The 16040-nt window shown below is 46.4% G+C and overlaps 1 long non-coding RNA gene across 1 annotated transcript; it reads right to left on the reverse strand.

Moving 5' to 3' along the window:
- Positions 1 to 52: 52 nt before the first annotated feature.
- LOC309344238 lies at positions 53 to 15642 on the reverse strand. The gene is made up of 4 exons (XR_014157656.1): positions 15500 to 15642; positions 14615 to 14973; positions 313 to 485; positions 53 to 108 (listed from the first exon to the last, which is right to left on the reverse strand). It is a non-coding gene; the product is annotated as an uncharacterized lncRNA (long non-coding RNA).
- Between the last annotated feature and the right edge of the window lie 398 nt (positions 15643 to 16040).

Raw genomic sequence — 16040 nt, forward strand, 5'->3', positions numbered from 1 at the left:
AATGACCAAAACTAGCATATTTTCAATATAAATCTTTATTGGAATAAAAAAATTAATTGGGGAAGGGGCCTTGGTTGAGAGAGCTGCTGGCCTCACTGTTGCCGCTGCCTGGAAGAGAAAAGAACAGAAAAGATTCTTAATATTTCCATTGATTATTACTGCAAGGATCTCCAAGTGGCCCACATTATTCTCCCTTCCTCGTCCAATCCCTAAACTCTTCTTAAATCAGGGAGCTGCCTCCCCCCCCCCCCAGCCAGCCAGCCAGATTCTCTCTGGCCTCCCTGTTCTTCGTGAACAAAGACCAACACTCACCACTGGTGGAATCACTGGTGGCATCCATCCCCTGGTCCTTTGGTCTTACATAAATCGTTTGTACTCTGATTCTCCTTCCACCAACCACTACTGTATCTTCGTCCAGGGGATGGATTTTAATGGAGCGGCAACAGGAGGCCAGCAGCTCTCTCAACCTTCGCAGACCAGAACATCTAGGGAAGAAAAGGAAGAAGGTCACAAAATGGATTATTTCCTCGCTACTCTCTATCCCTGCACTGCAAGCTATTTCCCTCCAAGCAGCTAAGGGGGCCCTGAGGACAATCTTTAAAAATCAATCTAACCATGACCTGGTTCCCTATGTGTCTAAATCTTAAGGAATAGCTAAAGAGATAGGGGGAAGAATAAGAAATCCTACTTACAGACGAGATTCCGGCTTCATTTTTTTTCCAAATCAAAAGTCTCCTGCTTTCTCTCTCTCACTCACTCAAATCTAATAGATGTTCTGTCCAAAGTTCTCGGCCAACCAATCAGCAGGGGACGTGTCACAATGGAAAACATGACTCCGTTACTTTAGCTACCTTGCTTAACAAAGGGCATTGCTCCCCTTAATATTTATTTTTCAGATATATCTTCCAGTGGTTTAAGTGGTTTTATTCAATTTATTTAGGAGAGATCTAGAGCTGGCTTCATCCAGCACGGTGCACTTCTGGACAGGACAAGAAACACCTTGCAAACACACACACTTTTCAACATGGCGGGGTCACCAAGGGAAAACACTTCTGGCCTTAACTATGGCTGCTGTTTCTCACTTAAGAATTAAAAAAAAACCCTCTCAACACCCTGTAGTAATCTGTCCAGTATTATGATGAACAGGAGCAGGGCTTCACCCTTAGACCTCCTCATCCCCCTGTTTCTTTCAGTTTCTGCCCAGTGTGTTCTGCCAATAAACAGCTTTCCTTAGGCTGCAAGGAAGTGAAATGTTATGAGTTTGTAGGTGCCAGGCTCCCCTTTGCCATGAGTTTCTGGGTGCCAGGCACTGAACCCCTGGACACTGAACATCTGGGGAGTTGATCTAAGCTGTGTTTCAATGTACCCCAAGCTCTACATTTGATTCTTGGTTATTAAAAACTGTTTGAACCCATTTTATTTCATTCACAAAAGAAAATCTGACATGTGATTATCATAAGGGTTTATAGACAATGGGTGACATATTTATTAATCCTTTACATGGGTTATTATTTGTCTACTTTAATGTATTATTTATATATAGTAATCATTTAGAGGTTGGGGTGGGAAGTAGTTTTGAATAGGAAACTGGTGGATGGCTGTCATTAATTCAGATCCATTCCATAGAATCATAGAATCTTAAGAGTTGGAAGGGACCCAGGGGTCATCTAGTCCAACCCCCTGCGATGCAGGAATCTCAGCGAAAGCATCCATGGCAGATGGCCATCCAGTCTTTGTTTAAAAACCTCCAAGGAATCAGAGTCCACCACCTTCCAAGGGAGTCTGTTTGTTTTTATGAATGTTTAATCAGAATCTCCTTTCTTGTAACCTGAAGCCATGGGTTCGAGTCCTACCCTCCAGAGCAGGAGAAAACAAGCATCCTCCCTCTTCCGTGTGACGGCCCTTAAGATATTTGAAGATGGCTATCAGATCTCCTCTCAGTCTCCCCTTTCCAGGCTAAACATACCCAATTCCTTCAACATCCTCCTTAAATTGTGGCTCCCAGAATTGGACACATTAATCCGGGTGTGGTCTGACCAAGGCAGAATAGAGTGGTACTATTACTTCCCACGATCTGGAAACTATACTTCTGTTAACGCAGCCTAGAATAGCATTAGCTTTTTTGATTCTGCATCACACTGTTGACTCATGTTAAGCCTGTGGTCCAGACCCTTAGATCCTTTTCACAGGTACTGCTAGGAAGCCAGGTGTCCCCCATCCTATATTAGTGAATCTGGTTCTAGGTGCAGAACCTTACATTTGCGTGGCTATATCCGCCCCCTCCCACAGATGATGTGAGCAAAATAACGACACCAGACACCAAGATTTAGGTTAATGGGCGAAAATGGCCACAACTTTATTGATTACAGGTAAGAGTGGTATTGGCTTTCAGGCATTGGTCCTAACAGACTATCCGGTCTAACCGGGAAGGGTTAAGCACCAACAGGGGGAGCCCCCGAGATGCACATCCCTGAAGCGCTCCCCCTGGGGTTACCGCTCGGGGGCGCGCTTTAGGCCCTAGCCTCCGTAGGTTTCGGACGAGGCGACGCCCCCCGGAGTCCTTTAACGAACTACCCATCCAGCTTTGGGGGAGGTGATGGCGCTCCTCCCCCCCGACATCATTTGCATAACAATACCCCTGCCAATGCCTGACCGCCAAACCCGAAGTTGTGACGTTTGCTACGAGGTAGGCGAAAAAACCAAGTGGCTTCAAAATCTAGCCAATTAGCCAAATGGAAAAACTCCTACCAGGCCCCTTGCGGCAACCAGCCGAAGCCCATAGCAAAGTCCAAATGCAAGACCCAAACTAAGACCCAAAGCTAGACTAGAGGGCGGGTGGGTGGGAAACCGCAGCAGCTGTAAGAGAAAGAGAGGGGGAGTCCCGGCTAACCTGGGCTTAAGAGCACCTAATCGCCCCGCCCCCAGCGTCGTCCGATTGGACGGCGCTGGGGGATGATGAATATTGATGAACCAAGCCTCCCCGGTCCCGCGGGGCTGGCGCCAACCCCGCGAGACTGTGGTTGTGGGCGTGTGCCCGCAACCCCACCCCCTCATTAGGTCGGGAGTGGCTTTCTCCCTACTGAAATTCAAATTTGATGAGCATCCCCTCAATTCCTTCATCCAAGTTGAACAACAATGGGCCCAGGACAGAACCTTGCAGCACCCCACTTGTCACTTTTTTCCAGGAGGCTGAGAAACCATTAATGGCCGCTCATCATTTCACAGTGGTGGGCAATGTTTGCAGCCCAGCGCACTGCACCACCATCTTCTCAGAGCCATGCTGCTCCTGTGGCCATTGCTCATTGCTGGGGTCACCGCGGAGACCTCTGGGTTCCCGCCAGAACCCAGCCATTTGAAGCGGCCAATCTGCAGTGGGCGCAGCTAGGAGGAGTGGACCGTGCCGACGCAGGCTTCCCTCTGGTCTGCTCCTCAGATTTAAAGGAGACCGGATCTGATGTCAGTTGTGCAGTTGGCCCTGGAGCATCCAGGAGGAAAGTCAGCAGGACACGAAGACCCAGAGAGAGATAGAACATAGGAAAAGGAAGTAGCGAAGATGAGGAAGCAGAGAACCGCTGGAGTTACCTCGTTGTTGAGCGAACCCCTCCATCTTTCATACACATGGCCAGTGCCATCTTTCCACACACGAGTTGTGCTTCCACATGGGGAGTAAGGTAGGCACACATTGCTTTCCATGGCGGTACTGGATAACCAAATTGCAATGCGTTAGTGCCTAATTTTAAGAACAGATTGTTGGCGTTGTTCCTCATTAGATCTGCTGTTTTCCCCCTAAGTTTTGGGGCGTATCGTATACGAGGCCCTAGCGGTGGAAGTATGGGGACTTGACTTGTAACATATTGCAGTCTTAAGAATTTTTCCTACCAGTTTCATTCTGCCATGGGCCTGAATTAGGTAGCCGCACATAAGGGGCTGCCCAGTTAATGGTGAGACCAGGTGGGCAGGGAGCTGGGCTGGTGGGCTTCCTTCCATGCATAGAATGTGGTCTGTATGTATGTATGTATGTATTTATTTATTTATGCATGCATATAATTGCGGTATGCATATGTGCTGAGCTGCTTGCATCATTGTATTATGAGTCTATCTACACAAGGCAGTGGGGTTCAAAGGCCAAATTGTGTATGGTGTTCTCCATGAGCCTGGGCTGGAAGACCATTTGGGTCTTCTCCAGCTCTACGATCCAATGATTTCTGGTATGATGTGCAGGGGTATGGTATCCCGTTAAGGAATGGGTGCATGGTCCTGCATCGCTGAGGATTGCCCTAAGGGTTCCAACTCTGTAATTATATAGGATTCCCTTTGAGGCCCTCAGCTCAGAGAGGGGCCCAAGGTCCTCCCTCCTGACTATTGTTCTTTTATAGTCAAAGTATGCTAGTAATGCGCCGTGCTGGTCACCTGCTGATAGTCTCATCCCTACGTGTGCCATGCATTCTATAGCATAAACAAGCATAGGCATCTATGCACGTGCTTAATAGGATCAGGTGCACATGTGTGTATGTATGGTGGTACAGTGGTGCCTCGCAAGACGAAAATAATCCGTTCCGTGAGTCTCTTCGTCTAGCGGTTTTTTCGTCTTGCGAAGCATCCCTATTAGCGGCTTAGTGGCTTAGAAAAAGGGGGAGAAAGGGGAAAAAACTCGCAAGATTCGCAAGACGTTTTCGTCTTGCGAAGCAAGCCCATAGGGAAATTCGTCTTGCGAAGGGCCTCAAAAAACGGAAAACCCTTTCGTCTAGCGGGTTTTTCGTCTTGCGAGGCATTCGTCTTGCGGGGCACCACTGTAGTTAATCGTGTGTATGGCTAATCTTTTTAGGTATCGGTATATGGGGAGCCTGGCTAGATGACCCAGAGCCCCTTCTAACCCTGTTTTCAGTAACACGAGGGGAGGATACTGTTAATTAGTTATTAATTAGTCATGAGGTTGTAAGCATGTGCCCGTGTGCAGGGTTACAATGTATGGTTAGTTCGCACATGATCTATGGTACTCTTTATGTGGGAGTCTGCATTTATGTATTCTCTTCTTCAGTGCCTGGTCAGCTCAGCTGGTTAAAACATGATGCTGGTGGGGCCACGGTTGCATGTTTGATCCTTATGGTAGGGTAGTGGGGTATTTCTGCATTGCAGGGGGGTGGACTGGATGATCCTTGGGGTCCCTTCTAACTCTACAGTTCTACCTGCACAATTTATATCTGAATTGTTTCACAGTCATCTTGTCTGTGCTGCGCCAGCACGGAATCTTTAGCTGCTACAATTTACTACACTTGTTGGGACTGGGTATGGTGTGCCCCTTTAAAGAATTTTCCTCCCACCTGGGAGGCTTCCGTTGGCTTGGTTCTAAGAATGCGCACACACAGAGATGGTCACAGTTTCTGTTTTATATTCATAGCGTTCCCTAAGCGCAGGCTTAGATTCTGCGGCTCTGCGGCTCTTTCTTCTAACTCTTTGCTGTATCACTTCCTAATTTTTTCCAGTCCTTTTCCTTATTAAGATAATAATAACATGGATAAAAGTAATAGTAACAATAGTATTAGTGCTAGATTATATTTGAATGAGTGGACATGAGATTGTAAACAAGTTGATAATTTGTTTGGAAAAAACTTTTAACGATGTAAATGGGAGCGGGAGACGCGAGGGAGTCCAAAGAAGTGATGAAATTATGTTTGTGACAGAAGTAAGATTGTTTATTGTTTGTGCATTTATATTTAAAAACTTTAATAAATATTTATATATATAAAAAAAGTAATAGTAACAATAGTATTAGCACCATCATGCCGCCTGCTACCACAACCGAACAACAAGGGGTCATTTCTCCACCTCGCACGCAAAAGGGCATGTCAAGTGGCGCTCCTAGCCGAGCCGTGCAGGTGGCTAAAAAGATTAAGAAGTGGGCGCTCTCTTCAGGGAGGAAGTGTGCCCCCACACCATGTGTTTCTGCTGGAGGCGAGACGGCAACATTGCTTGGCTCTCTGACCACATCTTGGAGCCTTGCGACCACCGTCAAACATTCAGCTCTCTCCTCCAGATGTCGGGTGAGTCCTTCCTTTCCCTCATTCCCTGATTATTCCTCTTCTAACAAATATTCCCCTCTCGTTCGCTAGGGAAGGGACAACAGGGACAAAACTATTTCCTATTTAAGGCAGCGCTTGGAGCAGGCCAAGGTGCTCATGGCAAAATCTCGTTCTTCCCATCGCCATTCTCAGACTGTTAGACGCAGAGGTGGCTTCTCCCTCCTCTAGTTTTTCTGACAGTTCCTCATGCCCTGAATCACATAGAACACAACGCGGGAAGAAGAGATCCCGCTGAACTAGGAAATACGGACATGAGTCCAGGAGAGATCCTTTGGATTCATCGGAGTCCCCAGATATGTCTGCTTATTCTGATAGCGACTTAGAAGATCGCATTAAGGGGTATTGGGTTACTACATCTAAATGACCCAACCTCCTCTTCTACTACTCTTATTCTACTCTTGTAGAAACAAGAGTCATTTAGGGAAGCTTTTAATGTTTGATGTATTATAGTATTTTAATATTTTTTTGGAAGCCGCCCAGAGTGGCTGGGGAAGCCCAGCCAGATGGGCGGGGTATAAATAATAAATTATTATTATTATTATTATTATTATTATTATTATTATTATTATTATTGGTGTGAGTGCATCCTCAATGGCGAATTTATAGACATGTTTTCTTCACTATCACCTGCCTCGTTGTGTAGTATATAGTCAAAACCAGCTTAGCAGCAAAATAAAGAAAAGAAAATCACTACTGAATGCAACTTCCATAGCTGGATGACCGTGTTCTATAATTACGCTGGTGTAATATAGTGAGCCTATCCTGACAGGGGCTGGCACCTCTTTAACTATCAGCATATCATCCTAAATGTCAAACTGATGGCGGGGGAAGCTGCAGCCTTAAAGGATGATGAGGAGTTTAGGGAAATGGCTGCAGAGGATCATACAGTTCAATGGGATGTAAAAGACAGGGACACTTGGTCAGAGCTGGTGTCTCCCCACATGCAGAAGAGGTTAGACGTAGCCAAATCTTTGAAGCTGCCTCAGAAGTTTCTGCATAGGGTGTGTTGGGAATTCAACAACGGCCCATGCCACAGGGATAAATGTCGATACACTCACAATGCGAGTGCTGTGGTGGCTCACATCCCCGTTCCAAATGTTTTCATGCCAGGACCTTTCTTTGTAGCTTCTGGAAGTCAGGTTCTACATTAGGAAAGAAGGACTTTAGAATGGCTGCCAGTACTGCGGGCTCCCAATCGGCAAAGAGACCCGCCTGAAAATGACCCGTTTTTCTCCCTAGGAGTCGCTGGTGTGCCCACCCCTGGCCAGCTTTGAGGCATATTGTGGGTATCACATGTGACTGATATGGGGCAAATTGTGTAGTGTCTGTTGGTCCAGTTATGAGGTAATGTTATTCCATGCAGCAAATTCCTTGGCCTTCGTTGGGGCCCTGCACATTGGTGAGTGCACCGTGGGCATGGCATCTCTCCCCACTCAGGTTTGGATATGAAAGATACCAATTTCCAGGGGCGTTGTCTAAAAATCAGAATTTGTTCTTCCAAAACTGATCAGTTCCACAGGGGCACTAGCCTAATGCTGGCTCCTTCACCCGCAATGGCCCCTGCCCTGTCTGTGACACCCGTAGGTTCCTGAGTGTTAGGCCTGATATGGACGACCCACTCATTCACACGAATGCCTATCCTCTCTCCCGGCTCCAGTTCATCGCAGTACTGAGAAAAGTCCTTGTGGCGTGTGTTGGCAAGATCTCTCCTCCTTCCAGAGGGGAGGGGTTGTGTGTGGGAGCTGACTCCCGCGTCAGCAGGGGGGCATATTCAGCCCCCTGCATCAGCCTGCCCCTCAGCCACTGCGCCAAGCCCATTAGACAGCCAATAGGGCTGACTCGTGGCCAGGGTTTAGCCACACTTAAGCGGCCATGGCGGTGCTGGGGCCCCATTCAGCTTCCTGCTTCCTTCAGATCAACACCTCCCTCCCTGTACAGTTTCCAGACTACTCTTTCTGCATCAGGGCTGCTACAACTGCTGCAGCCTGGGGTTTGGACCCTGATCGCATGAAGGCAATGGGCCGCTGGCACTCTAAGGCCTATAAAGGTTCCATCCACTCTGGTCAACAATCTCTTACAGATTCCTTGTCAATCTTTAATTTTCAGCAAAAATGTTTGGATCTTCGGCCACAGCATCATACACTGGGCAGCTGCCCACGCTGCTGCAAATCACTGGAGAAAACACCTGACCATTCATCCCAGAGTGGACCAGCGTGGGATGCATTGGGATGCCTTCATGCCAAGGCTACGCTGAGGAATCACATTTCACACACCCCCCCCCCTCAGGTGGCTTGCTGCTTCGCCAGGCCAAAAATCACCTGGTCGTCCAAAGGAGCAACAACCTAATTTGGCAGCAATTGCAGACATTGGGGGACTTTGGGCAGCGTATCCTGATACCACCTGTGAGATTTTGACCAGCTTCGGCCCATCTGAAGCTGATACAGGCTTGTCTTATCTTGAGCCCAAGCAGAGCGTCGTCACACAGCAGAAGGATAAGCAGTATGTGCTACATTCTTAATTTTTATTTACACTCTATGCTGAGAGAATACAAACATGCATCTTGCCTCTGTGAGAGCAGAGAAGCAACTCCTCTCGGAAAAAAGAACACCAAGAGAACAGTGAAAAACAGGAAACCAGTGAACGTCACATCCAGTCTCCCATTCCCGTGGGAATCCAACAGTAACTCTGACTGTGGAATGCAAAACAATGTCTTGTGACTGCAGTTGCTGCTCAGTGAGGGAAATAGAAACCAACACCACCATCCTATGGTGGGAGCTCCTTCCGGGTCTCCATTGGAGGGGGCTGTTCAGCCTTCACGTCTCAATTGTGCCATTGCGTGTCGAGGTCCCCAGGTCCACCCCAATAACTCACACATCACACAGAAATTTTTGTTTAAGATTTTTGGCATAATTTTGGCCACAACTTTATTAAAATACAAATTTGTGAGTGATTGCGTAGGCATTGGTTGCGACTATCTGCCCCCACCATGGGGGACAGACTGACATTCCGCACGATGCGAAAGTCAGAATGGGGGAATACACTTGGGGGTTACGCGGAGCAGGGAACCTGCCCTCACCCCAAATGCAACCAGGAGCTCATTGCTATGGCCCGAGCCCCCTTGACAGAGTGGACAAGCAATAGTTAGCTCCCAATTCCTTTAATGGAATCCCTTGCAGCAGCAGCATTAGAGGGGCAGGCACAGCCAATCCATGCCCCTCAACCAACCAAACCATAAACCAATGCCTAACTGCAACCTTACAAGTTGTGACGATTTGCTACGCAGTAGGCAAAAACCAAATGGCCCCAGCCAATCAGCCAGATGGACAAAATTCCTACCAGGCCCCCGCTCCAAAGCAGACGACCCCATGACAGGCATAGCAAGGTCAAAGCGAACAACCCTATTCTAGGGAGGGAGGGACGGGCAATCCAATGCACGGGCGAAAAGAGGAAGCCCTAGCCTCGTGCAAGGAGTTTTACTATTTCTGGCTGTCAATCAATAAATGGCAACATTAACTTCCTCCCAACAACAAGGGAAGCCCCAATCGCATCAGTGGCCAACAATCAATTAGCCCGCCCCCCAACTTTGGAGTGTCCTGGCGGCCCCCACCGCAACACGTGCTCTCCATGAAGGAGAACACGCTTTGTCAAAACCAACAGGGCAACCCGCAACGCGACCCTGCGTATCGGCGGCCGAGTCATCAAACACCTGGACAACAAGCCTGACAAGCTGGAGGTTTTCAGACCTGATGGTGTACACCTGACCCCACAAGGGAACGAACTTTGGTTGAGAGAAGTGAAACAGGGCCTTGAGGAATGGTTGGCAGACATTGCATCGATGGTATCAGGTGGAGGTAGTCTTGGCGGCGAGACGACGATTTCACAGTCTTGGGGGGCTGTTTTAAGGCCTTGACTGAATTCTTTAATCCATCATGGGCAGTAGGGGTGTCGTCGCAATGCACCCCACCTGCGATGGCAGTATCAGGGTCCCATTGAAAGGGTGTCCTGAGAGGAGTCTCAGACCGCAAGCGCACAGTGGTGGGTCAAGGACTCCCCTCAGCAAGTGGATGGGGGGCAGCTGTGTAAACACACCTTTTGCAGTGTCCCCATATTTCTGACTGACCCTGTCTTGCCTCAGACCCCAACAAGGGACTGAGAGGGATGTACACCCAATGCTTAAGCCATGGTTTCCTACGTCTGAAATTTTAATAAATTTGTGGCCAATTTTCATCCCAAAATACGTTGTCAGGCGTTTTTCTTTGTTGTGAGGTCTGGCTCCCTTGGGGGGCCGGGTACTGAGCTTTATTTCAAAGAGATCCAAGATTCCGGAACAGGAGGTCATGCAAGTTCAGTTCTTTGTATACAGTATGCCCAGCAAAACATGTTGAATCTTTTGAGAATATTCTGAGGTTTAGTATTTCATTTCCTGGGCGGAATACAAGAAAAGCAGTCTGCTAGATTACTTTCACAAAGCTGATATTGGCTGGCAAAAGGAAAGCTAATTTTAAAGCAGATAAGGGTGAAAATAACAAATCTGTGCAACTGCCTCTCAGAAATTGCCTAAATGCTATCTTATTCTGTTTTAACCAGCACTCAGTTGCGTGTCGAGGTCCCCAGGTCCACCCCAATAACTCACACATCACACAGAAATTTCTGTTTAAGATTTTTGGCATAATTTTGGCCACAACTATATTAAAATACAAATTTGTGAGTGGTTGCGAAGGCATTGGTTGCGACTATCTGCCCCCACCATGGGGGACAGACTGACATTCCGCATGATGCGAAAGTCAGAATGGGGGAATACACTTGGGGGTTACGCGGAGCAGGGAACCTGCCCTCACCCCAAATGCAACCAGGAGCTCATTGCTATGGCCCGAGCCCCCTTGACAGGGTGGACAAGCAATAGTTAGCTCCCAATTCCTTTAATGGAATCCCTTGCAGCAGCAGCATTAGAGGGGCAGGCACAGCCAATCCATGCCCCTCAACCAACCAAACCATAAACCAATGCCTAACCGCGAACCTTACAAGTTGTGATGATTTGCTACACAGTAGGCAAAAACCAAATGGCCCCAGCCAATCAGCCAGATGGACAAAATTCCTACCAGGCCCCCGCTCCAAAGCAGACGACCCCATGACAGGCATAGCAAGGTCAAAACAAACAACCCTATTCTAGGGAGGGAGGGACGGGCAATCCAATGCACGGGCGAAACGAGGAAGCCCTAGCCTCGTGCAAGGAGTTTTACTATTTCTGGCTGTCAATCAATAAATGGCAACATTAACTTCTTTCCAACAACAAGGGAAGCCCCAATTGCATCAGTGGCCAACGATCAATTAGCCCACCCCCCAACTTTGGAGTGTCCTGGCGGCCCCCACCGCAACACGTGCTCTCCATGAAGGAGAACACGCTTTCCAGGACTGAGGGCCTTCTGGCAGTTCCCTCACTACGAGAAGCGATGTTACAGGGAACCGGGCAGAGGGCCTTCTTGGTAGTGGTGCCCGCCCTGTGGAACACCTTCCCACCAGATGTCAAATAAATAAAGACAACTGAAGGCAGCCCTATTTAGGGAAGCTTTTAATATTTGATGAATTATTGTATTTTAATATTTTGCTGGAAGCTGCACAGAGTGGCTGGGGAGGCCTGGGCACATAGACAGGGTATAAAAATTATTATTATTATTATTATTATTATTATTATTACATCCACAAAGGAAGGAGCCAAACTGTAGACTCCTGCAGTTAGACCCATGCTCAAAACTGTTGGAAAAAAGCAACCCCAAAGACCAGCATGTTTGTAAAGGAATAACACAAAAATTATCTGTTTATTTACCTTTTTTAAAAAAATATGTTTTTATTAAGTTTTACATAACAAATTTAAATTCAAACACATCATTCACCCCTTCATTTAGGATTCTCTGAATCCTTTGACTTCCCTCCCCCCTTCCATGGTCATCATTATCAATCTCTCTCTTTTTCATCTGCTTATCTTATTTTCTCTAATTTGCTAATAGAATAGCAATCCATTTTTCCATAGTTTTCATAAACTGCAAGCATTACTCAAATCCTGCCAAAGTTTTTGGTTGTTTAGAACAGTGTTCTCTCAAATGCAATATAAATTCCCCCCATTCTTTCTTAAAAATTTTCTCTTCCTGGTTTCTGATTTTCCCGGTCAGTTTCGCCATTTTGGCATAGTTCATCAACTTCATCAGCCATTCCTCTCTGGATGGAACTTTATCTTTTTTCCATCTCTGGGCCAGTAGTATCCTTAGTGCTGTCATCATGTACATGAATAGTCGTTTCTGCTCCCTCAGAATCTCTATACCTAAAATGCCTAACAAAAAAAGCCTCTTTTTATTTTAAACATTTTTTTCAACTCATTGTAAATCATTTCCCAGAATGTTTTAATTATCTTGCACACCCACCACATGTAGTAGAACATGCCTTCCTTCTCCTTACATTTCCAGCAAGCATTTAATATTATGCCTAATAATATTATGAAAATGACCGCTCCCCACTTAAAACGGGGGGCGCCCTTTGCGTGGATGCGTGCAGCCCTGGATCTGGAGTGGCCCCATCAGCATAGGCTTTGCCTTCCCTCAGGTGGGATACCTGGAGGTCCCCGCCTACCCCAGTGAGTTGTCCAATCCCACCTGGGGGAAGCGTTGCCAGGGAAACCAGGCCAGGTAGGGGGAGGGATTACCTGCCCACACAATAGAGGGTGGATCTTACCTGGTAATCCTCACTTGGCTCCAGAGCTTCTCCCACCCTACCCACCCTCAGTTAATGTCTTCTTTTGCAGGTTAACTTTTCTTCATAGGTTTTGCAGGTTAACCTTTCTCCACAGGTATGCGGGCGCTGCTACGATAAGGTCGCTGTTAAAGGGCCGGAAAGGAATTTCCCTGCATTGGCAGGTTTCGCCTTTCCCACAGCAAAACGTCACAACTTTGGCGGCATCAGGCCTTGGGCGGAATCCTTTAATCCATCTTCCTCTTTGCAGCGGCGATACCAGGGTTCCCCGTTAAAGGGGTTTTTGAAGGAAGGCTTTGGCCGTACGCTGAAAGGTCGTCATTGCTCTCCTCTGTGGCGGCAGCGTAACGGGGGCGGCTATCTCTGCTTGAACATATGTTTTCCAGAGCCGGCCCATCCCCCCCCCACTGGATAACCCTGATGCTCCCTAGGTCCCCGGCTGGGGACTGGGGAGGGAGAACGCCCAATGCCTAAGCCAAGGTCTACCCACATTTGAAATTTAATAAAGTTGTGGCCAATTTAATCCCATAGCACGTTGTCTAGAGTCGTTATTCCACATGACGGGGGGGGGACCACTCGGGATCTGGGGACTCCGCCTGTCCACGCAATTGAATATTATGCCTAATGTCTTGTGCCTATTTTATCATTAATGTTTTGACTTCTTCATCCTTAGTTTTGCACTCTGCAATTTATACATTTTAGAACGTAACTTCACATTATTTCCCAAAAATTCCTTTTGAAACCTTGGGATTTCTGTACTAAATCCATTTTTCTTATCTATTTTAAACACATCATTTACTTGAAGGTATTGCAACCAGTCTGTAACTAACTGTCTTATATCTTCAATTGTTGTTCTACTTCTATGAGCGACTCTTTATAGCTTCTTTAAAAAGTCTGTTGCCTTGTGACGAGAGACCACACTGGAGACTCATGGTGTTTTGGAAATATATACTATTTATTTATATATATATTTGAGTTTTTGGGGACGGGGGAACTGGGTCTTGGAGGGGAGAGAGAGCTGTGCAGGAGCTGCTCGTCTCACTGCTGTCACTGCCTGGAAGAGAAAAGAAGAGAAAAGATTCTTAGTTTTTTCATCTATTATAACGTTGATAACCGATCTTTCCTGGAAGGATCTCCAGGTGGCTTACGTTATTTTACCTTCCTCCCTTCCTCATCCTATCCCTGAACTCTTCTTAAATCAGGGAGCTGCCTCCCTCCGCCCCGGCAAGCCAGATTCTCTCTGGCCTCTCTGTTCTTCGTGAACAAAGCTCAACACTCTGGTGGAAGAACTGGTGGCATCCATCCCCTGTCCTTCGGCCTCACATAAATTGTTCTTTCTTTAATCTTTCTTCCATCAACGATCACACTTTCTTCCTCCAAACAGACAAGGGGATGGATTTTGAGGGAACGGCAACAGGAGGCCAGCAGCTCTCGAATCTAGGGAAGAAGAGGGAAAATAGTCAGGAAATGGGTTCCAGATACTTTCTTTATACTCTATGTCTCTGTGCTAAATTTGGGGAATCGGTCAGCTGAACCTACTTTCAGAAACCTCTCATGGAGAGTGCAACAAACAATTGAACCCATTTTGTCAAAGGACCCTCCAAAACTGGGAGGTCCCCTTCTTGTGATGATGCCCACAAGGGAGAAGGCAAGCCATTTCCCTCCAAGCAGCTAAGGGGGCCCTGAGGACAATCTTTAAAAATTAATCTAATCATGACCTGGTTCCCTATGTGTCTAAACCTTAAGGGATAGCAAAAGAAGCAGACTGCGGAAAGAAGAAGAGATATACTTACAGGCAAGATGAAGAAATTTTCATTTTTCGGAAAACACAATTCACACCAACGATCTCTTTTCTTTGAACTATCCATAAATAGTTGCTCTTCCCAAAGTCCTCAGCCAAGTGACTCAGCAAGGGGACGTGTTGAAAGATCCACAGACACCATCCATATCAGCAGTGGTGGCTTCCATCCCCTGGTCGCTTGGTTGAACATATAGTGATCTCATCTTCACTAATGTTTCCTTCTTATCCTTCATGACCATCACTCCATCCTCCGATTTCTCCCTCACAGACTCCATGGGTCTCTAACACCGACTCTCACTCCAACTGCCTCCCTTGGAACTCTGTCAGGAGCTGTTGTCAGTTAACGGTTTTCTGGCAGGGGGAAAGGGTTAACGGTTTTCTTGCGTTGGCGTGGTTGCATATACCAGCCTCGATGCAGCAATGGGCAGGAATTGTAAAAAGTATTTTGGGATTCCTGCTTCAATACGCAAATATACGTGTATCGTATACACAATACCTTATATACTTGATAATACTATTAAGCTATAAACACTATAAAGTTCTAAACATAACTATATAGCATAACCCTTAACTCTATATTCTTTTACATCTATAGATAGGCGTTGCGCTTTAAAAAATACAGGATCCAAATACATTTTAACCACTTTTAAATCTGCATTTTAACTAATTGCATTTCAAACAGACACCACACTGATCCATTATCAGACGTTACTCTACATTAGCAATTTCTGCCAGTGTCTTCCACCAAGAAACAAACAGCTTTCCTTCGGCTGCAAGGAAGTGAAATGTTATGAGTTTCTGGGTGCCAGGCGTTGAACCCCTGGATTCAGCATATGTTAAAAGATACGCCAGGCCATTTTCATTGTGAGAAAATCACCTGAAGTGATGAGCTATTAGGAAAGGCAAGAAGAGGAGGCTCTGTGCCCCTTCCTCAACTCATAGTTAGACGACAAAGGCAGTTAGGGTTTGCCGTGGGGTGACCTAGAGGAAAAATAGGTTGCAGGCTGTTAAAGGCAAGAAAGCTGGTCCTTGGAAGAATGGCAGATGCAAGTGATAGACTATATGGAATTGGCAGAAATGACTGGCAGAATCCGAGACCTGGGAGAAGAGTCGGTGGAAGAGGATTGGAAGAAGTTCAAAGACTATCTCCAAAAACATTGTAAAATGTTTGAATGCTAAAATGATGTTGGATATAAAGATAATATGGCATCAGTGACATAGTTAAAAGGAATATGCAAAAATGTTTTAAAAGAAAAGGGTGAAGAGACCAGAGTAAAATTATGTTAAATTTAAACAAAATGATACAAGGGATTAAGTTATAAAGAACATGTAAAAATGGATTTAAAAAGAAGGGAAAACCGGAGACATAATAGGTTGAAATATATAATATTGAATAAGATTTGAAAGAGGGTAAGGAA

This window comes from Podarcis erhardii, assembly GCF_964252035.2.
Source record: "Podarcis erhardii genome assembly, chromosome: 6".
Lineage (NCBI taxonomy): Eukaryota > Metazoa > Chordata > Lepidosauria > Squamata > Lacertidae > Podarcis > Podarcis erhardii.